The 22,187-nt window shown below is 40.3% G+C and overlaps 1 protein-coding gene and 1 non-coding gene across 19 annotated transcripts in view; one reads left to right on the top strand and one right to left on the bottom strand.

The window, feature by feature from the left end:
- Window positions 1–22,187, bottom strand: part of SYTL2 (synaptotagmin like 2) — a 104,241-nt gene that overhangs the window by 74,086 nt on the left and 7,968 nt on the right. For 15 of the 18 annotated variants that reach the window (XR_012497454.1, XR_012497455.1, XM_019739596.2 and 12 more), the window contains exon 2: window positions 17,488–17,550. The exons of 2 other annotated variants lie outside the window; for them this stretch is intronic. The gene's annotated coding sequence lies outside the window, so the exon portion shown is untranslated. Of the gene's footprint in view, window positions 1–15,142; window positions 15,448–17,487; window positions 17,551–22,187 lie in introns of those variants that run through there. One more of the 18 variants, XM_074335643.1, reaches the window with a different exon arrangement.
- LOC141572638 (U6 spliceosomal RNA) lies at window positions 19,179–19,282 on the top strand. The gene has a single exon (XR_012497946.1). It is a non-coding gene; the product is annotated as a U6 spliceosomal RNA (small nuclear RNA).

Genomic DNA, 22,187 nt, shown 5'->3' with positions numbered 1-22,187 from the left:
AGATATTGATTACTTTCTACAACTGAGATAACAAAATTTCAAGTTTTCATTTCGAAAACTCAAACCATATGGGTCAGGTAACACTCATAAAAATCTCATTATTCTTTTTCCTAACAGAGGTAAATCTTAAATAAATAGTAAATTTATAACGGAAAACTGAAAATATTTAGGTCAAACAATCTTATCCATAATTTTGATTTCAGAAAAAGATAAACACTCATGTTACAAAATTTTAATCCACAAAGGTTGATCAGGAAATACCTCCTAAGGCCATGCTGTGTGAGAAAGACTCATGAGGTACCTTACACTGCAGAAAGAGGCCGGGATTGTGGCAAACCTGTGTGTTTTGGAGCAAGAACAGGGTCCTAGAAATTCGCACGATCAAGTTTTCTCCCAGCTCAGTCACTCCCTAGCTATGTGATGTTAGGCAAGTCACTTCCCTGCTGTGGCTTCGTTTTTCTCCTTTGCAAAATTAGAGCCCTGGAAAAGATGATCTTTCTCAGAGACCCCAGCTCAGATTCAGACTGGTTGAAGCAGCACAATTCAGGCCACTGTAGAATTTGGCTGCAATGGACCATCACCCCAAACCCAGGAATACACTTCTCATTTCATCTCAAAACCCCAAACAACACCATCCCAAGTCTTGCAGGAGCAAATAGAAACAGTCATTCTTTCCGTAGTGGATCCTCTAAAGAGTAGGCTATTTTACAACTAAACTAAACATCCCTTATTCTTGACAGTAAACAGCAAACTGGGCAAATTTAGCTATTATTAGCTAATCATAACAATAAGAATACACCTGAAACTAATAAAAAAAAAAACAATAAGAATATCAAGAGCTTACATAACACTTGCTATGTGCCAGGCACTGCTCTAAGCACTTTATATCATTAACTCAACTTCTCACAACAGTCAAGGTAAGCACTTTACATACAAGGAAACAGGCTTGGAGAGACTAAGTAGCACACACTGGCCTCCGCTTGGGCAGTCCAGCTCCAGCACGCATACTCTTGACTACCTCACTGCCCCATCTTTCTTGAACAAAGGTGTCCCAAAGCTCAGAATCATTCTCTAGATGGCCTGGATGGTAGCTTTTTAAGTCTTAGGTTCTTCCTGCCCCCCTTCTCTCTGCTCTGCAGACTCTCTCGCTTGGTTCGTTTTCTAATCTCTAGCCGATTCTGCTCACAGATTTCCTCAGTCTGGACTTCTCCAAGCAGCCCAAGGCGAGGAGACCCCAGGAGGTGTGGTGGGTGCTATTCAGCCATGGTAGCCACAGGCCATGTGACCCAAGGGCAAAATTCTTGGCCTGATCTGAGACAAAGTCCTAAAATCAACCTTCCTGGGGTAACTAAAAAGTCATCTTTCTTAAACTCAGGGAGAACTCTGACACAGTCAGAGGAGAAAAGAAACATTTCCTCAGGAAAAGTGTTCCATGAACTCAGATAAATTGAGACCAAGCTTTGTAAAACTTTAATGGCGAAGATGGAGGTATACAATGGTCTGAAAATAGAGCCTGGACTTTAACGGCTGCTTAACAACCAAACACCTCAAATTCCCTCTGCCTTATTCTTCCACTAGAATGGCCAAAGCCACCAAGAGCAGAAAAAAAAAAAAAAAAAAAGTGTGGTGAACCTCATGAATATGTTACAAAAATGAATGAGTAAATTAACAGAGATGTGAAGAAAAATATTGTATCTAGAGGCGTAATATTCTCTGCCTTACTGATGTTTTCTCATCTTAGATACAAGAGAAGAAAACAAAAAAAGTGGAAAAAAACACAAAGGAGATCATGGAGAACTAGTCAGCCTGTGATGCTTTTAATTCTGGGTCCATAATTATATTATTCCCCAAAATAATGGTTTTCAAATGTCACTACTACCTAGGCTGAGATACAAGAGAAATAAATGATATCATCATGGGGCTTAACTGTATTGCATGTTCATTTTATTAAATTTGTGCACATCAGAAGTATAGAAAATTTACAGCATTCAAATTCACCCAAAAAAAGGGGGGGGAAAATTATACAAAAAATATATATCATCTTAAATCTTAACTTTAATTTCTTCCCACAATTCTGCAGAGCTGGTAAGAAAAATATGTTTCCATCCCCTGGATTTATATATAACCTAGTTTCTATCAACCCTGGTTTCTTACACCACAGATCTCTCTGCCTGCTGCAAAACATCAGCATTTGCATAATTAATGCAGTATCTTCTTATTTGGGTATTGTTTCCTATTTGAACCAATCAGAAGACACTTCAAATAGGGAGGGAAGGAGTGGGAGGTGAGAAAAGTGCAATCCATTTAAGCCTAGAGAAGTCCCACACTCACTCCACATTTAAATCACAACTACCTACGGTCCTTACTAAAGTGAAAAGCACTTGAATGTCCCCTCAAAGCTGAAAGGCACAAATCCAATGAGGTCTACTCTGTGGAATTCAGTCTCACCTGAGGATAGAGGCCTTTGCAATTTAAACAAAACTAAAATGGAAAGACATTTACTAAATACTAGAGTAGAAAGGACAAAGTTTTAGTATGAGCTCAAGCCAACCACACTGCTTGTTTGAGGGCAGCTGAAAATCCCCTTCAGGGATGGAAAACAAAAGGAAACGGTGAGCTTTCATCTCTTGCCTTAAACAGTCATTATCTAGCAAATGTCTAATATCTTTCTAGGAATAAAATAAGAACTTTAAACAATTTGTGCAGAAACTTCTTCCATTCTCCTGTTTCCAAAATAACTCAAAAATCTCATTTGTAAGATTTTAAATTAGATGTTTAATCATCATGCAAAGTCACAGAAAGTCTGAACTGATCCAGGAGAATTAAACAGAAGAAAAACCCCAAATTTTAGTTCTTGGGGTCTATTAGAGTCAACAGGAGCTTAAATGAGATCAACAGAATGGGTTTCTATTCTGTTTTTCTCCAAAGCAGCTATAAATACTGAGAGCGGTAGACCACTGAAGTGCAGGAGTCAACAAAGGTAATTTCCATTCATCTGTTTCCTAGTAGAAACGCCTACCTCAAAAAGTACTTGTTGAATGAGTGTTAAATGAAAGGATCCAATATCCCCCAGAAAGGAGTGGCAGTGACTCCCACTTCTCACTCTGCCATATAAATAGTATAAAAAAAAAAATCCCATTCATAGAAGCTTTACTTATAACAGCCAGAAATTACAAATAACCCTCATGCCCTTGAGCAGGTGATAGTTCAATTGTGGTACATCCACACCACGGAAAACTCCTAAGCAGCAAAAAGCAACGAAAAAGGGGTTACATCCTATACGGTTCCGTTTATGTGACATTCTTGAAATGGCAATGTTGTAGAAATGGAGAAAGATTAGTGGCCAGGGGCTAGGGATAGGGGTAGGGGAGGTGAGAAAGAGATGCATATGGTTATAAAAGAAAAATGGGACGGACCCGTGTAGGGATGAAACTGATCAGGATCTTGATGATGGTGGAGAACACGTGATAAAATTGCATAGGACTTAATATACACACAGGCGCACACTCACACTAGTACATGCAAAATGGGAGAAACTGGGGTTGTATCCATGTTGATGTCTTGGTTGTGAACATTGTACTATAGTTGTGCAAGATGCTACCATTGAGGGAAATAGGTAAAGGGCTCACAGATCTCTGTATTATTTCTTACAACTGCATGAGAAACTACAATTACCTCAAAGCAAACAGTTTAATTAAAATAAGTATCTTGAAGCAACCTTTTCTCTGCCACCATGAGCACCACCAATCTGAGACTGTGTGTGTGTGTTGGGGGAGCGGTGGGGAGGGTTAATACACAAATCTTTCCTAACCACCTACATAGAACTTTCCCACCTCTCAACTCCCAATACACCAGTTGTTCTTATCACACGATCTAACTCCTGTTCTTACATTAAAGACAAATATTTTAGGACTTTTATATCTCCTTATCTAGAGTAAAAGCTCCTGAGACGGGGCCCATGTCTTATACCTTTTTTGATACCCTGTCAGTGCCCAACACAGTGCTAAGCCTAGAGTAGAGACTGAATAAAAGTATTTTTAATAAATGAGTAAATGAATGAAGGAATATATACATTTTCTACTCCTCATAGTACAACTAGATAAACTGAAAATTCACAATGCTTTTGCTCAAATTTTCTCAGCTTCCAAAGGTCAGTAATAGCTGTGCCCACCTGCCCTGTAGGCCTACAGCGAGATTAAAGACCACTCGCCTCCAGCCGAGCCTGCGGTGGGAGCAAGCGCAGACATAGCTTTAGTCGGACAGCTGCACTGATTATTTGCCGTGTGATCTTATGGCAGTACATTTTTCTGAACCCCACTTTTCCCACTTGTAAAATGGGGGCTAATACTTAGTTTTGCAAGGTTGCTATGTGAATGAGACATGGTGTACATAAACAACCTAGCTCAATGGCAATGTAAGTAGATGCTCAATAAACGTTTTTTTTCCTTCCATAGCTACTTCCGGGCACTAATGCTCACTAATGCTCAAAACGGTGGCTAGTTCTTAGTAAGTTTCTGTCTTTTCCATAAATAAGCAGTGTTTTATTCATGCAGAACCTTTCTCTAAAAATCAAACATTGCTTCCATTTACAATGGCAAAATATGGGAAAAGTAAATAGAGATAGAGGATGAAGTAAATGGGAAGAGGCCAGTTTAAGAGGAAGATAATAAGGACATTTATAGTAGCTGTGAGGAGAGTGTACAGCAGGCCTTTCTCCCCGCAGAACACTATGGAAGCAGGCTCATTTCGGGCGTGCTCTGCTTCTCCGTGGATTCATGCAGTGGGCCTGTCCAGGGCAGCGCAGACGCCAGGGGAAGACACCTCAAAAGCCCACTGATCCCTAAGACAGGTGGATGGGTGGTACTGAAGGGAAGGAGGGAGGGCCTCTGTCTATTTTCCCTGCTAGGGAAGTATTTGTTTTCAGGGTAAGTCTACGGCTTCCTTCTCAGGGCTGGGAGTGCCTTATCCACTCACCCACAGGATGATAAATTTCCCCTTAAGTGTGCAGCTGTCTGAAAATCTATTTGCTCTGGATGTGTCATTGGGTCACGAGGAGTTCTGAGAAATACTTTACACATAGGTGTCTCCAAGCCCGGGCAGCAGGTATATTTACTGACCCATGAGGCAGGGATGGACAAACACTGGATATGGCTCCAGGGCCCAGGTTTTAAAAGAATATACTAACTCAGTCAGTTAGTCAGTCAACAGCATTGAGTCCTGACTTACCACCTGGCCTCTGCTAGAAACTGAGGAGGAATCATCCATAACCATGACAGTAAAGGGCCTCTCCCTTGGTGAAGTTCTGATCTAATTCAGCATGTTTACGTACATTTGCTTTACTTCTACTGTGATTATCTGGCATGACACAACAGCACATTCATCAAAACAAAGGTCTGAAAAATTGCTAGAATATCATTCCTAGCATATTCCCTATAACTACCAGAAGCATGTGAAATAGAAAGAATATAAAAATAAGTCCACGTGAGCAACACAGGTGTGGCATATCCCACAGATTTCACAAAAGATGAATGTGCTGTCCAAAAGGATTATAACTCTTTAAAGACTTATGAGTTTTATTCTCTTCCCTATTAGTACAATGAATAATAGCATATACTTATTAATTACCATGTACCAGGCACTATACTAAGCCCTTCAAAGAATCATCTCACTTAAGCTTCAAAATTATCTTAAGAGTGGTACACGTAATATGTTTCCTATTTTATAGATGAGGAAACTTCATCTTAGACAGACCAAGGATGTAAAACCAGGAGCCTGCGATTCAGAACCAATGTTTTTGACCTTCATACTAAGCCACACTACCATATGCTTGCTTGGTTTAGAGAGAAGTCTAAGGCTCTTATTGCTATTGTTGAAATAAAAATGTATACAGTATTGATCCTTCAAACATATTAAGTTGAACAACACAAAATTGCCAATATACAAACATTGTGAACTATAGAAAGGGCAACTTGTCTTGATTCAACCTAACATAATATCAAGACACGGAATGGTATGTTTCAAACCCCAGCACAGCCCCTCACTAGATATACGACTTCGGGCAAACCACTTAATATTTCTAGCTTTCACTTGCTTCACCTCATAAAATGAAGAGGTTGGGTTGAATTTGTCTTTGGGTGGGTTCCCTTTCACCTCTACAATTACAAGGCAAGAAGTGGGAGAAGCATAGTAATTCATCTGTTCAGTATTTACTAAGCGACTACTGCATGCCAAAGTGTGCTTTCTCTTTCATTCTAAATGCATCTGCATTTCAAGGATAGCCTCCCAGCAGCTTCCTTTGATCCCTGGGCTCCCATATGTTAGCGACTGAGAATTCTTGTTATCTGTTATTTAGGGAAACGGGGTTGTATGGTGCTGGTTGCTCCTGCTTCATCACAAGTCCACAGCAGAAGAGAAAACCAAAGGACCTATACACCACTCCAGGGTGAAGAGACGAAGCATGCTGTGGCGGAAGAAATGGTGCATGTGGGCAAATGTGTAATCTTCCAAAACCAAGAACTCTCAGTAAATACCCTGGCTCACAGAAACTTCCAGAAAAATATTTTACTCCTTTCTGGACTTACACACTTGCCCCTCCCCAGGAAGACAGTCATGTAGTCTTTTAGATAATAATAATAATTAAGAAAAAAATCCAGAAAGGAAGCGCGCTCAGCTTTTCTGGGTAGAGCACTTGAGTGTCTAATCACAACCTTTGCAGTTGTTAAGGACTGGGAGTAGAAAATTGTAGGAAAACACCAAACTGCAAGCCTGAAGACAGTGATTCAACACCTGGCAATGCTACTGATTAGCTCTGTGAGCCTGGATTTATCACTCAACCTGCCTCTGCCTCGGTGTCCTCATTTGTAGAATAAAGATTGGGATAGATGACCTCTACACAGCTTCCCTATTCTAAAGGTTGGCTTGCCCTTTGTCAGCTAAGTTTTTACCAGCTAATCTGCCATCTGTTCCCTGTTGCACCACCCACTGTGGACACAGCAAACAGCTGTTCTCCAATACTCCCACAACAGCTCTTCAAATACATACTTGAAGACTCTTCTGAGTGCCCACTTCACTCCCTCTCCTCGGCCTAAATCAAAGTCCTAGATGAAGTGTGGTTTAGCAAGATGTTGACAGTAACTATGTGGGGTCATATGCCTAAACCATGAGCCCACAAGGAAGGAAATACATGCAGCAAATAGCTGTTTGCTCGCTCAACTTCTTGAAACAGAGAAAGACTCATAACTCCCAACCTCATTCCCTGGGAATTCTACCAACTGTCAGAGGAATACAAAAGTTGCAAGAGAAAGGGATTAATAATCCTGACACGCTGACAGTCCAGCTGACATTGAACTCACACACAGTACATAGCTGGTGAATTCTATAGGACTGATCATTCTTACGTACTAAATTGGGGTGTGTACCTCGTAGGAGTCAAAGGAAGCAAGATGAGCAAGGTCAGATGGGGGATATAATCTACTCCAAGAAAAGCCTGTTCTGTAGATTAGACTCTTTGAATCACTGAAAAAAGACTTCACTCACCAGGGAAACCACAACACCAACCCAGACTCTAGTGAGGGATGATCTTCAAATTAGGGGTGACCCTGGGATCTACCCATAAAGCTCTCTCAAAACCATCCTTCTGGAATAGTTCAGAATCAGCTATCTGATGTGGCAGCAGAGGCAGCTGACAGCCAAATGTCCTTTGTCTTTCTGTGTTCCATTCCAAGTCAGGGCTGCTCATTTCTCTCTCTTAACCTGTAAAATAACTTCCTAGTCCATTGAATGCAAACCGTCTCTGAACAGGGACCCCAATAAATAACGTGAAGTCCCTGGAAAGAGTTTTTTCCTTTTCAAACAAGTACCTTTGGAAACAATAAGCCAAAGAGTCAAAATGATTTCATAAGAGAAGTAATCATAAAAGCAAATTGTCAAGAAACTGACCCTCCCTCCAGATTCTTAGCTTCAGAGATTTTATTACATCTTCTTCATTATAAAATATAAACACTTACAAGGAAAGAAGTAATTTGAAAATTACTATTAATCAAATTCTATGTTTTAGAGATGAGCATATCTATGTTTAAGGGACTCTGAATTAGAAACCTTCTCCAACAGACAGACATGAGAAAAGTTTCAGCCACCTCAACTTTTGATAACATCCATGAAATGTAAACTGATATATCTCATAACTAATGTTTTATAAACCTGTTCTTAAAAATCAAGCACATGCTCTCAACACGTTCTGTCATGGAAATTGTTCCAACAGGCAAATAAATAGGCATTTCCATGGTTAAGGCTTCACAGCTGTCACATTATTTAGTTCTGCACAAATGAAAAATCCTATTACCAAAAAAAGGTTGGAGAATCTGCTGCTGGAATCTAGCAAGCAGATTGCATCTTCACATTGTTTTAGTCAGTGTACTCCGTCAAATGCAAATATGAACCCAGAAAAATATTTCATTATAAGTAAGTATGTGGTTTGAAAACAAGCCCAGCACAACTGGAAATGTGTCAAAATGAGAAGTTAATGCTTTGCCATCTTTAACTAATGATGCATTACAGAAAAGGGCTCACAATTCCTCAATCCCCATGCTGCAATTACCCAAAAATGCAGATCCGAACTCTAAAGGACAACAGAACAAACCATAAATCCTCCTGCTTCTTCAAGTTCACAAAATAAACTTTCATATCACAAAACTCAAAAGAATCCAAATTCCTAATGGGGCAACATGTTCCTCCCTGAACTGGTCCCCCTAAAAGGGAATTTGAGTCTACAAAGCCTATTTCTGCTCGTTTGGGCTTGATTTCTACTATTTCCCAGGTATTTGAGGAGAGGAAGAAAAAAATCAGTATGTTGGGGGGCAGGAATACAAGCAGACCGAAACATGAATTTTCATTTCTTTCTGATAAAAATTTAAATAACTGTTTGAAGTTTACATTGAAGTAAAAGAAAAGCAGAATTTCCAGAAATTGCTCCAGGAATTCATGGAAAGTGGAGTCCTTCATCTGTACTTTAAAAGAAAAAAGAAAAAAACACAAGAAATACCAAGAACTAGATAGTTCCCTCAAATGATTTTTGACAAGGGTTCTAAAACCATTTAATGGGAAAAGGACAATCTTTTCAACAAACAATGCTGTTTTAATAAATAAAACTGGATATCCACATGCAAAAGAATGAAGACGGACCCTTACCTAACACTATATACAAAAATTAACTCAAAATGGATCAAAGACCTAAATGTAAGACCTAAAACAATAAACGCTTAGAAGAAAACATAAGGCCAAAGCTTCATGAAATTGGATTTGGCAATGATATCTTTGCTATGATACCAAAGGCACAGGCAACAAAAGAAAAAAAAAATAGACAAATTGGAATTCATGAATATTAAAAAACACTGTGCATCAAAATATACGATCAACAGAGTAAAAAAGCACCCCACGGAATGGGAGGAAATATTTGAAAATCTCTATCTGATAAGGGATTATATGATGAAACATTGGGATTATATATCCAGAATACACATAGAACTCCTAAAACTCAACAACAAAAAACCTAATTAAAAATGGGCAAAGGACTTGAATAGACATTTCTCCAAAGATATACAAATGGCCAATAAGCACATGAAAAGATACTCCACAATACAAATCAAAACTACAGTGAAATACCACTTTCACATCCATTACGGTGGCTACTATAAAAAAAAGAACAGATAATAACAAGTGTTGACAAGGATGTGGAGAACTTGGAATCCTTGTGCACAGTTGGTCGGAGTGCAAAATGGTGTGGCAGTTCCTCAAAAAATTAAAAATAGATTTACCATATGATACAGCTATTCAACTTCTGGGTATATGCCCAAAAGAACTGAAAGCAAGATCTCAAAGAGATACAGTATTTACACAGCCATGTTCATAGCAGCATATTCACAATAGCTAAACCATGGAAGAAACCCAGGTGTCCATTGATGGACAAATGGATAAACAAAATGTAGTATATACATACAATGGAATATTAGTGAGCCTTAAAAAGATAAATTTTGACATGCTACAACATGGATGAAACTTGTGAATATTATGCTAAGTGAAATAAACCAGTAACAGAAAAAGAAATACTGTCTAATTCCACTTATATGAGGTACTTAGAGTAATCAAATCATAAAGACAGAAAATAGAATGGTGCTTGCCAGGAGCTAGGGGTAAGTTGGAATGGGGAATTACTGTTTAATGGGTATAGAGTTTCAGTTTTACAAGATGAAAAGAGTTATGGAGCTGGACGGTGGTGATGGTTGCACAAAATTGTAAATGTGTTTGATGTCACTGTACATATAGAAAAAGTTAAGAAGATAAATTTTATGTATATTTCACCACAATAAAAAAATTAGGGAGAATGCCTAGGTTCTTATTCCCTTATAATATCACCAAGGGGAGAGTTAAATGGTTGCTCTTTGGTACCCACATTTATGTTTCAGAATTACCGCCTGGCAATTACCTTGAGCAAGTGACTCAGCTTCTCTGTTTTTCAGCTTCCTCATTGATAAACTATCTGCCTAAAAGTGTGGTGTAAGGATTAGACCAGTTTGTATGTGTAAAGCACTTAGTCTAGCATAGCAAATACTACATAAGTATTAGCTGTTACTATTACTATCACGACCACTAAATCTATTCCCAGAATCCCCAAGAAAATCCCATCCGACCACGGAGAAACCATTTGCATGTCATTCTCTGAAATGATAATGGCCTGACCATCTCAACATCTGATCTAAAAAAAAAAAAAAGAGAATCTTCCCTTCCTCAGCCAGAGCACACTATTGGAAACTAGGGCCCAAGTTATTCTGTCCTTTGGGGAGCAAGAGAGATAAGTAAGATACTTATTCCCACTTGCATTCATTCAACAAATATTAATTGTGTACCTCGTCTGTTCTGGGCACTGTACCAGGTGTTGCATTTATTCGCTCATGGTCAGTACTTCCCACTGTACTCGCTGGAGCGCAAGGCCTTGTTTCCTTACTGAAGTGTCGCATCAGCTAAAAGAAATGTTAATATAGAAACTTTTCCCAGGGTGAAACTGACAAGAATAGAAGTGGGTACCCCAAATTGTTCATTTCCATTTTTCTCCCTATAGTGCTGAAAATAAGTTCTTCATTTACTTTCAAATTAAATAAAGCAGATTATTTCCAGATACGTTTTTGCCCAAAATCTGTCAGGGTGGAAGACTTCAGGCAAGCTTGCTTAGAAATTGACAAAGTGACAGAGCCGCCTGTCCTGCCTCCACTCCCCACCCCACATACACCCCAGGGACCCTAGCACACTGCTGGGCAATGTGAATAGAGCTAAGAAGGCTGCCGTGCGTGCGGGGAGGCCCCCAGGACCCAGGAAAGGCAATGCACAAGCACAGAGCACCGCAGAAGCTACCATCTCCTCTAAAACTTCCATGTAGGCACCAGACACTAAAACCTCTCAGAACTTAACATTTACTGAGGCCCAGGGAAGACTTAACCACTTGTGAAAGAGCTGGTATGATGATCATGATTTTATGAAGTCACCCCATTGTGTTCAGGCAGCACAGTGGGGAACCAAAAAAAAAAAACAAAAAAAAAAGAACACTGACTTAGGAGTGAGAGCTGCCTGGGCTTGAGTTCCATGGCTCCCACTTCATTGCTGTGTGACTCTGGGCAAATACCTTTTTAACGTCCTGAAGTTCCATTTTCCTTATCTATATTGTATGGCTTAAGATTCCTACCTTTGAGGATCTTTGGGAGGATTAAAGGAAATGATTCATGTTTAGACCTAGCTGATGTTTGACACAAAAGAAACTCAACAGGATGGATGCCCTGACCCCCCACCCCCACCCCTTATTTTCAGGCAGGAAAAAATGTCCCAAGGAACTCCACCCCTGATTTAGAGGAATAATGAGAATGGATCCCAGGCAAATACTGCTCCTAATTTTTCTAAAAGCCTCGTCCTGATAACTAATATGTTTAGGATTCTGACAGTACTTGAGATGTTAGGAAAAATTCAACAATTCCAGCAAACCTTCTCCAATAGCCTTTCTCACCTGAAATCTGTAAGTGGACAGTCACGAAGGCTTCAGCTTCACCCTGCAGAGCCCCCTACACACTTACATGCCTGTATACATCCAACCTGAAGAACCGGGATCGTCTCTTATGGAAAGACCAATAACCTCGTGGAGCCCTTCATATCTCTGAAAACTTGACTCAAAAAAAAAAAAAAAAAAGAATTGGCTCTGCATTTGTGGCATTTCAAAGAGTGTTAAACGGATCCCAAACCAGCCCCAGGTTTTGATGGTTCACTAGAAGGACTCAAAGGACAACATACGGTCATACTCACCAGCTGATTTTAGTGACAGGATAAAAACAAAACCAGCAAAGGACAAAAGGAGATGGGGTGAAGTCTGGGGAAAACCCTGCATGAGCTTCCAAGAGTCCTTTCCCAGCAGAGTTGCACAGGTCATGCAACAAGTTGTGACAACATGGGAAATACTACCAACCAGGAAAGCTCATATCAGATTCGGTGCCCAGGGTTTTTGGTGGGGACTGGTCAGGTAGACTCCCCCTGCCTAGCATGTACCTGAATTCCAAACTCCCAGAAGGAAAGCAGGTGCTCAGCAGAAACTGCATGGTCTGCACAAACTGTTTAGGTACAGTGAGCTACCCTTACCATTTCGAGTGGTGGGAATCCTTCTGAAGGCCAAGTTCCTGGATGCCAGTCAAGGACAACCTGGCCTTTCTAAGGATAAGCGGTCTCAGGCCTGCTATGTTACATCTTTTCTGCACACACGGAAAGAAAAAACTAAATATCTAATTAATAACTGCCCATTGACCACTAAATTCTTATAGCCAATTGGTGTATTAAAATCCTTAAAAAGAAAATACAGTGAATGTAAGTCAGTGCTTCAAAACATTCATTCAGCACATTTGTACTGTGTCAGCCTGCTGGGTTCTGGGCATTAAGGAAATAACAAATCCCTCAGTCCCTGCCCTCTAGAACTTTCAGACCAAAGGGAAAATAAGATGAGTACATAAAGAGCAATAACGCAAGGTGGTATGTGATGACGGCCATAAAAGAGGTATAAGCCAAACACGAAACCAGTTCGAGAAGGGAAAGGGAACTTCCTGCTGCGATCAACCAGGAAGATTTTGGTAAGAATTACCACAGAGCTACAGTTTTAAAGACAGGATTTGGGAGTAAATGACAGGCCTAAGAAGAGCTCAAAATGGGAATAAAAGTATCATTCAATTGGAATCAGTTTGATTGGAAGACACGATTCATAGAAGGGATAGTGGAAGATGAGAATTTAAAACAGAGGCTAGGATCAGATCATTGAAAGTCTCAAATCTTGGATAAGGAGATTGTCCTTTATGCACTGGGTGATGGGGAGTGTGAGTGTGTGTGAGTGTGTGTGTGTGTGTGTGTGTGTGTGTGTGTTTACTTTTTTAACCATGCTACTTTAGCATGAATGAAGGAAAGGAGTCACGTCAAGCAAAAGGGCCAGGGCTTTCACAGTAGACCTCACAAATGCCAAAAAAAAAAAAAAAAGCCAGAGTGGCAGAAGACATGAAATACAAATGTCACTGGGAAGGAAGCAGTAACAATGCTCCTCGGGAGGTGAACAAATCAAACAAGACTCAAAGTTCTTAAACTGAGTTAACTGGGGGATTAGAGCACGGAATCAGGAATGCCTGGAAGGGCAGCCAGGTTAAAGGCAAAAACTGAAAACACGGCAGAAAATTCAGTGGGCACGTCTGCAACTCCAATGGAGATGAAGAACCAGGGCTCAGGAGAAAGGCTGTCGCTGGAACTGTAAATAGGAATGTCCCCAGCTTAGAAGCTCAGCTGTAGCAGTGGCAGTGATTGGACTCGGCAAGGAAAAGAATGCAATGAAATAAAATCACAGGAAAGAAAGCAAACGGCATTGTACTTGTCAACTGAAAAGAGAAAGAGCAGTTAGGTTGGAGAAACACAATAGTGGTGTGTCACAAAGGTGGGGAAAGAATTTCAGGAAAGAGGGAGTTATCAACCCAGCCGGTTGCTGCAAGGAGTCCAGACAGAGCCAGGGCAGACAAAGCCAATAGATTTGGGGACTGGCATCAGTGACCTTTGCCAATCAAAGACAAGGTGGCCCGAAAACTGTGTGTCAGCCAAGGCCTCATGTCACTGAGGAAGAACGTGAGATGAAGTTCTGGAGGGGAGGCTGAGGGTAGAGGAAGGGGTATAAAGAGGGAACCCAACCTTCAAAAGACATGGTTGTAGAGAGATGGTGTCCAAACAATGGTGACACTGATTGCCAGGAGCAGCCGCCTACGCCTTCTCCCTCAGCGGGCAGAGCTGGGGAGAAGCTCTTCACAACCCTGAAGGACAACATGATTGTGTGAAGCAGCTGCTTCCTCTGCCAGCAATGGTGGATAACGGCAGAACGAAGGAGCAAACGAAGGGCAGAACTGTCAGCACCCTTCCAAATGGACACTGGTTTGAAAGTGGTAGAGCCGCCCATTTCTAGTAAAGTGTGTGAACAGAAAATCCTCCCTATCAGAAGCAGGTCGTTCCTTTCACTCCAGAATTAACCATTTCTAGGTCTCTGTTTTCCCCTTGGGGAGAAGAGATCTTCATTGTCAGAAGTTGACCTGCCTAGCGTCCACCAGGAAGCATGGTATTTTCCCCCAGACACACAGAACCCTGGTGACACGCATTCTGGAGAAGCCAAATATTACACATGACAAGTCCACAGCAATGCATTTCTTCAAGCAAACATGACTCAGCTCTTAAGATTAGTAGAGAGGTAGCACTATAAACACACACACACACACACACACACACACACACACACACACACACAGACAATCTCTATTGCCAGACTACCTTGTTTCAAATCCTGACACCACTTATTACCTTTATGATTGGAAATAAGTTACTTAACCTCTGTTTTCTCATCTGTAAAATGGGCAACCTCCTACAGTTGTGGTGAGGATTCATGTAAACAGCTTAACTCAAGTTCTGGCACAGAGTAAGTGTTCAATAATAGTTGGCTATTATTATTCTAACTTGAGTTTCACTACAATACCACGAAATAAAGCCAGGCCATCACTACCATCTCTATTTTACTAATAAGGAAATGGAGGCTCAGAGAACAAACCTTGCTCAATTTCCACAGTGCTGGATCTGAAAAAAGTCAGTCTCCTTAATGAGTTGTCCAAAGCGCTCCATGATCGGCCTGCTACCAAAATTTCTGGCCTCAGCTCCCTCCAGTCTTGCCTTGAACGTGAAACTGTGCTCACCACACTACTTCCTGCCCTTCTTAACTGTCTGATCCCTATTCATCCCTCAAGTCTCCTCCCAAGTGTCACCTCTTCCAGGAAGCCCTTGGCATGTGACCCTTCTTCCCTGTCACCAGACACCTCTCCCCTCTGTGCTCATATCTGATTATTGACATCACACCATGTAGGAATTATAGACATGTGTGGACTCTGAGCCTAAAACAATTTCTGGCACATAATAAACACAGCAAGCACTCACTGAGTATTTGTTGAGTGAACTAACTCTTATATGTAAATCTGATATGCTTCCCACTAACTCCTGCTGCCTCTTTTATGAACAAATGTTCACTATTCAAAAACAGTTTTAAAAGAGTAGCAACAAATTCCACCAAAGAGCAACCAATCATACCATACTTAAATATTAAGCTAAACATAAACACTTGTTCATTGTAGGTACAGAAAGTGGAAGCGTGCATATACACGTACACACACACACACACACACCCCTTCATAGACCTGATCATTCCCACCCGTAGTTCATCTGTCTTGGTGCTTTTGGTCTCAAAGGAAAGAGAGCAAACCCGGATTACCAAAGGATTCATCCTAGATATGATTAGCCCAGTGAGGAGGACCTGAGGCTTGACACACGAAAGAGGTCAGGTTCAACGGTTTCATATTCCAAAAGCCCAAGGTGAGATTCCTCTAGGAGTTTAAAGCACACATCTTGCTCTCTGTGTACCCCATGTCACCCCAAGACTGACTTCAGCTCCTGACTGCTCAGAGAGGGATCTTGGGGAAAGGCTACCAGAGAAGGGGAAAGCGGGGCGCCTTCCCCTTGCTTCCTCATCTACCAAGCAAACACCTGTGCTCAGTTCCACGGTAGGGTCACATCTGTCCCCAGCAGAATCTGTTCAGGTGGGGAAGGAGGTGATCCTCTCTACATCCAGGCACCTCTAGTAACCAAGGCTGATCTCCCCAGCAGCTCTCCCCGAGGGACTCCAAGTATGTCAGGTTTTCCCTCTGGTCTGGATAAAGCAGACAACACTTAGGAAAACATAAGCAGAGACCTAGAAACACAAAAACACTAGTATGTACTTGTGTCTGACTCTGACTGCTTGGGGAAAAGGGCCACCCGATTTCTTGCAATTTGCCCATAAACGATAGTTTTGTGGCTCAAGCCTCCCTGCTCCTCCCCCCAGGAAACTCAGAGGCTGTTAACCACAGCATTGCATGCTGTGCGCAAGAAAAATCTATAAAGCACTAACCAAAATCAGCATGCACTGGGTGTCAACTATCCCCAGAATCTTAAACTCAATTCTGGAGATAAGGAAAAGGGCCTTAAACATTCTGTCTAGATTCAAGCCTCAATCATTTTGCCAAAGGCACACCTGGGTCTTTTATTGAAAAGTGGCAAATATGCTTCAAAGCAGGTCCTAGTTCTCTTCTTGGAATAATTTGGCTCCAGTGTGCTCTAGTCTATAAATTAGAATATGGAGTTACCATTTTCCAACACACATGTACCTTCCTATAAAAGTCTTACATAGCAGCACCATCCCTACAAGTACCTGTTAACAAAAAGCTTGAAAAGATGTTTTTATCTCTAAGTCCAAACAAGTGCGCCTTCCTTCACCCTCAAATCCATCTTCTATACTTTTGGCAGTGTTACTGTCCTAAAGAGAAATTCAGTTATTTTACTCACAATATTGAGACACTTCCTTGCAGCATCCAAAGTAAAGAGCACGTTTTTAGCCTGGTTTCACCTCAGGGCTTCAACCCACCACATGAGCAACACCTCCAACCATAAATTACCTGCTTTAGGTGCCAACTCGGTGGTCTCTCCCTGTTGCCCTCCCTGCCTCCACGCCACTGAATGGGAAAGCCCCTCAATCTCTGCTTTCTACCCCACCCTCTTCTCAATCTAGCAAACTCCTTCAGGGCGTGGCTTTACCTCATCGCTTACCTTCTAGTTTTCCCTGGCAGTTGCTCTCTCTGAAATCTCACAATGAGCTGTAGTTATTTCTACTAGAACATTTACCACTGTATCGTGATTACTTGGACATTGTTGCCCTTATTATGGGCATATTCTTGATCTTTTTTTAACCCCAGAATCTGGTTGTCAATTTAATGACTAGATGAAAAACCCAATAAAACAGTAAGGCAAATATCATCAACCCTCATTTTCTACTCATGGAAACTGAAGTATCTGTAAAGTTAAATGACTTACCGAAGTGCAGCTGGATAATGGTAAAGCTTGTACTGTAGGAACACTTCAGGGCCAAGAGGAAATCTAGAGGAAGAGAGACAGGGAAGAACAGATAAGGGAGGAGAGAGAGTGGGAAGGAAGGGAAGGAAACTGGCATTTACTAAATAGCTAGTCTGTGTAAGACAACAGTGAACACTTTAATAGATTCATTATCTTATTTATTCTTGGGAGCCACTTGGTGAGAGAGAGATTATAAATATAATTTTTTTTCAAAAAAGGAAACTGAGACTCAGAGAGGTTAAGTAACTTGCTCAGTCACACAACTAGTACGTGGATCCAAAGTTTAAAACTCAACATTGATTGCAAAGCCAAGTTTATTCTACCACAAAGTGGCCTCTATCGGAAACATGGGCTTCTAGACTCACACTTGCCCATGGACACAAGTCAGAAACACCTTCCCACCACAACCCCTCCCCCAGCTACTGTGCTTCATGACGTTCTGGCTTCTGACTGCTCCTCACAACTATGTTACCACGGGCAACTTATTTATTGGGTTGGTGCAAAAGTAATTGCAGTTCAAAAGGTTAAAAATAAATGGCAAAAACCGCAATGACTTTTGCACCAAACTAATAACTTGTCTTATTTTCCTTAATTTCCTCATCATGAAATGGGAAAAACAATAGTACCAAAAAACAGTGTCAATAATAGATTAGTGAGGATTAAATAAATGGATGTAGGTATAATGCATGGAACAGTGCCTGGTACATAGTAAATGCTCAATGAATATCAGATATCATCATCCTCACTCACTTGCCTCACAGGGTTGAAAAAGCAGTGTGAAACTACCAAACATAATTCAACATATTGCTTTAGCAACAAAAGATCAGACAAAATACTTTTAAAATAACGAGTAACATGACTCTTACATAACCCCCAAGCCTCATCATTGAAGTAGATCCATAGCACTTGCAGACTGAATGTCTGTGGTTTCAACTATTCACAAGTTACTTTGAATATGTGTCACATAGAAACTGTAGTTAAATCAAATATGGCACCAGACAGGTATGAAGTGGTGAGTCCTTGGCTAATGAGTCTTAGGCCAAACACCCAGCAACAGCATCCCAATCTGTTTTGGCTGGTTTTCATTAAATATATCACCTCATTTAATCCTCTGAACAACCTTGTGAGGCAGGTACAATCATTCCCATTCTACAGACACACTGAGGAAATGGTGTGCCCGGGCAGTAGTTGCAGTGAGAGTCTCAGGATGTACCCCAAACATGTCCCAACATGGTAGACCTGAAACAATCCTAGAATCCATTCCAAAAAGAATCAAAGAATCAAACTGAAAACTCAGACCCCATACTTCTAAAATGCAAATGACTAGTCTAAAATCAGCAGTGGTAAAGAATCTGCCATAAAAAAAAAAAAAAATCTAACATGCCACAGTTCAGTCATTCTCCCAGGGGACAGGAGTGGTTGAAGCCCTGATCTGACTGAGAAGCGGCTTGGGTTGGCCGAGATCCAGCCCATGCCCTCAGCCTCACAGCCCTGTGTTTTAATCAACTGACTCAGCCAGTGGCAGAAGAGCCCTGGAGCCTGTGGCCATGAGTAATGAGAGCACTAAACACATCTGTCTAATCAGAACCTGATGGGGTCAGTTCCGTCAAGACTAACAGTAAAACAATGCTTCTGCAAGAGAAAAAAAAAATGTCTGTGCTCGCTAAACATATACTAAAATTGGAACAATACAAAGAAGATTACATGGCCTCTGCACAAGGATGACACGCACATTCGTGAAGCCGTCCATATTTTTATTTCTCAACAGAAACTTTGCAGACCAGAAGAGTATGGCATGAAATATCCAAAGTAATGAAAAGTAAGGACCTACAACCAAGACTAATCTACCTAGCGAGACTATCATTTAAAATTGAAGGAGAGATAAAGAGCTTCCCAGACAAGAAAGAGCTAAAAGAATTCATTACCATCAGTATTACAAGAAATGTTAAAGGGACTTCTTTAAAAAGAATTGGGGAAAACAGATCCAAAATATGAACAATAAAATGGCAATACCTATGTACCTATGAATAATCACTTTAAATAGATCAAATGCTCCGATCAAAAGACATAAGGTAGCTGAATGAATAAGAAAACAAGAGCCATACATATGCTGTCTACAAGAAACACCTCAGATTGAAAGATACACATAGACTGAAAGGGATGGAAAAAGATATTTCATGCAAATGAAATGAAAAAAAGCTGCAGTCACAACACTTCTATCAGATAAAATAGACTTTAAAATGAAGAGTGTAATAAGTGACAAAGAAGGACATTAAATAATGATAAAGGGGTCAATCAAACAAGAGGATACAACTCTAGTAAACCTCTATGCACCCAATATAGGAGCACCTAAATATAAAAAGCAAATATTGACCGACAAAAAGGGAGAGATCAACAATAATACAATCATAGTAGGGGAATTTAACATCCCATTGACACCAATGGACAGGTGTTCCAGACAGAACATCAACAAAGAAAGAGCAACCTTAAATGACACACTAGACCAGATGAATTTAGTTGATATTTTTAGAGCATTCCACCCCAAAGTAGCAGAGTATACATTATTTTCAAGTGCACATGGAACATTTTCCAAGATAGACCACATGGGAGGGTACAAAAAAAGTCTCAATAAATTCAACAAGATTAAAATCATATCAAGTGTCCTCTCTGACTATAATGGTATAAAACTAGAAATCAATTATAAAACATACACACACACAAACACACACACACACACGCACATGGAGACTAAATGACATGCTACTACACAATGACTGGATTAACAATGAGATCAAGAAAGAAATCGAAATATACCTTGAGACAAATTAAAATGAAAACACAGTGATTCAAAATCTATGACACACAGTGAAAGCAGTCCTAAGAGAGAAATTCATAGCAATATAGGCCTACCTCAAGAAACAAGAAAAATCTCAAATAAACAATCTAACTTTACACTTAAAGTAACTAGAAAAAGAACAGTAAACAAAGCCCAAAGTGAGAAGGATGGAAGTAATAAGGATCAGAAGAGAAATAAACAACTTAGAGTCTAAAAAATGATACAAAAGATCGATGAAGCCAAGAGCTGGTTCTTTGAGAAGAAAAGCGAAACTGATAAGCCTTTAACCAGACTCATCATTAAAAAAAGAGAGAGGACCCAAATAAATAAAATCAGAAATAAAAGAGAAGTTACAGAAGACACCACAAAAATACCAAAAAATTTTAAGCAACTACTGAGCAATTATATGCCAATATATTAGACGATCTGAAAGAAATGGATAAATTCCTAGAAGCATACCATCTTCCAAGGCTGAATCAAGAAGAAACAGAATATCTGTACCAACTAATTACTACTAATGATATCGAATCAGTAATCAGCAAGCTCCCAACAAACAAAAGCACTGGACCAGATGGCTTCACAGGTGAATTTTACCAAACATTCCAAAAAGAATTAAGACCTATTCTTCTCAAACTACTCCAAAAAATTCAAGAGAAGGGGAGGCTCCCAAGTTCACTCTATGATGCCATAATTACCCTGATTCCAAAACCAGACAAAGACATTACAAAAATGAAAACTATAGGCCAATGTCCCTGATGAATATAGATGTAAAAATCCTCAACAAAATTTTAGCAAACCGAATTCAGCAATACATTAAAAAGACCATACACCATGATCAAGTGTGATTTATTCCTAGGATGCAAGATTGGTTCAATATCTGCAAATCAATTGACATAATACATCACATACAAAAATGAAAGATAAAAATCATATGAGCATATCAACAGGTGCAGAAAGAGCATTTGACAAAATCCATCATCCATTTATGATAAACTCTCAGCAAAGTGAAAATATAGGGAACATATCTCAATAGAATAAAGGCCATATATGACAAACCCACAGCTAATGTCATACTCAATGGGGAGAAGTTAAAACCTTTCTCCTTAAGATCAGGAACAAGACAAGGAAGTCCACTTTCACCACTTTTATTCAACATAGTATTGGAAGTCCTGGCCACAGCAATCCGACAAGAAAAAGAAATAAAAGGCACTTAAACTGGAAAAGAAGAAGTAAAACTGTCATTATTTGTAGATGACATGATACTATGTAGACAACCTGAAAGATTCCACCAAAAAAACTATTGATACTGATAAATGAATTCAGTAAACTAGTAGGATACCAAATTAATATTCAGAAATTGATTGCATTTTTATATACCGATAACAAACTATCAGAAAGGGAAATAAAGAAAACAATCCCATTTACAACTACATCAAAAAAATGAAAATACGGGGCCGACCCGGTGGCTCAGATGGTTGGAGCTCCATGCTCCTAACGCCAAAGGCTGCCGGTTCAATTCCCACATGGGCCAGTGGGCTCTCAACCACAAGGTTGCTGGTTCGATTCTTCAACTCCTGCAAGGGATGGTGGGCTGCGCTCCCTCCAACTAAGATTGAATGAATAGGGCACCTTAAGCTGATCTGCTGCTGAACTTCCGGATGGCTCAGTCAGTTGGAGCACGTCCTCTCAACCACAAGGATGCCAGTTCAACTCCTGCAAGGGATGGTGGTAGCCCCGCTACTAACAATGGCAACTGGACCTGGAGCTGAGCTGTGCCCTCCACAACTAAGATTGAAAGAACAATAACTTGACTTGGAAAAAGTCC

This window comes from Rhinolophus sinicus, linkage group LG06 (genome assembly GCF_036562045.2).
Source record: "Rhinolophus sinicus isolate RSC01 linkage group LG06, ASM3656204v1, whole genome shotgun sequence".
Taxonomy (NCBI): Eukaryota; Metazoa; Chordata; class Mammalia; order Chiroptera; family Rhinolophidae; genus Rhinolophus; species Rhinolophus sinicus.
This window is presented reverse-complemented; position numbering and strand designations above follow the sequence as displayed.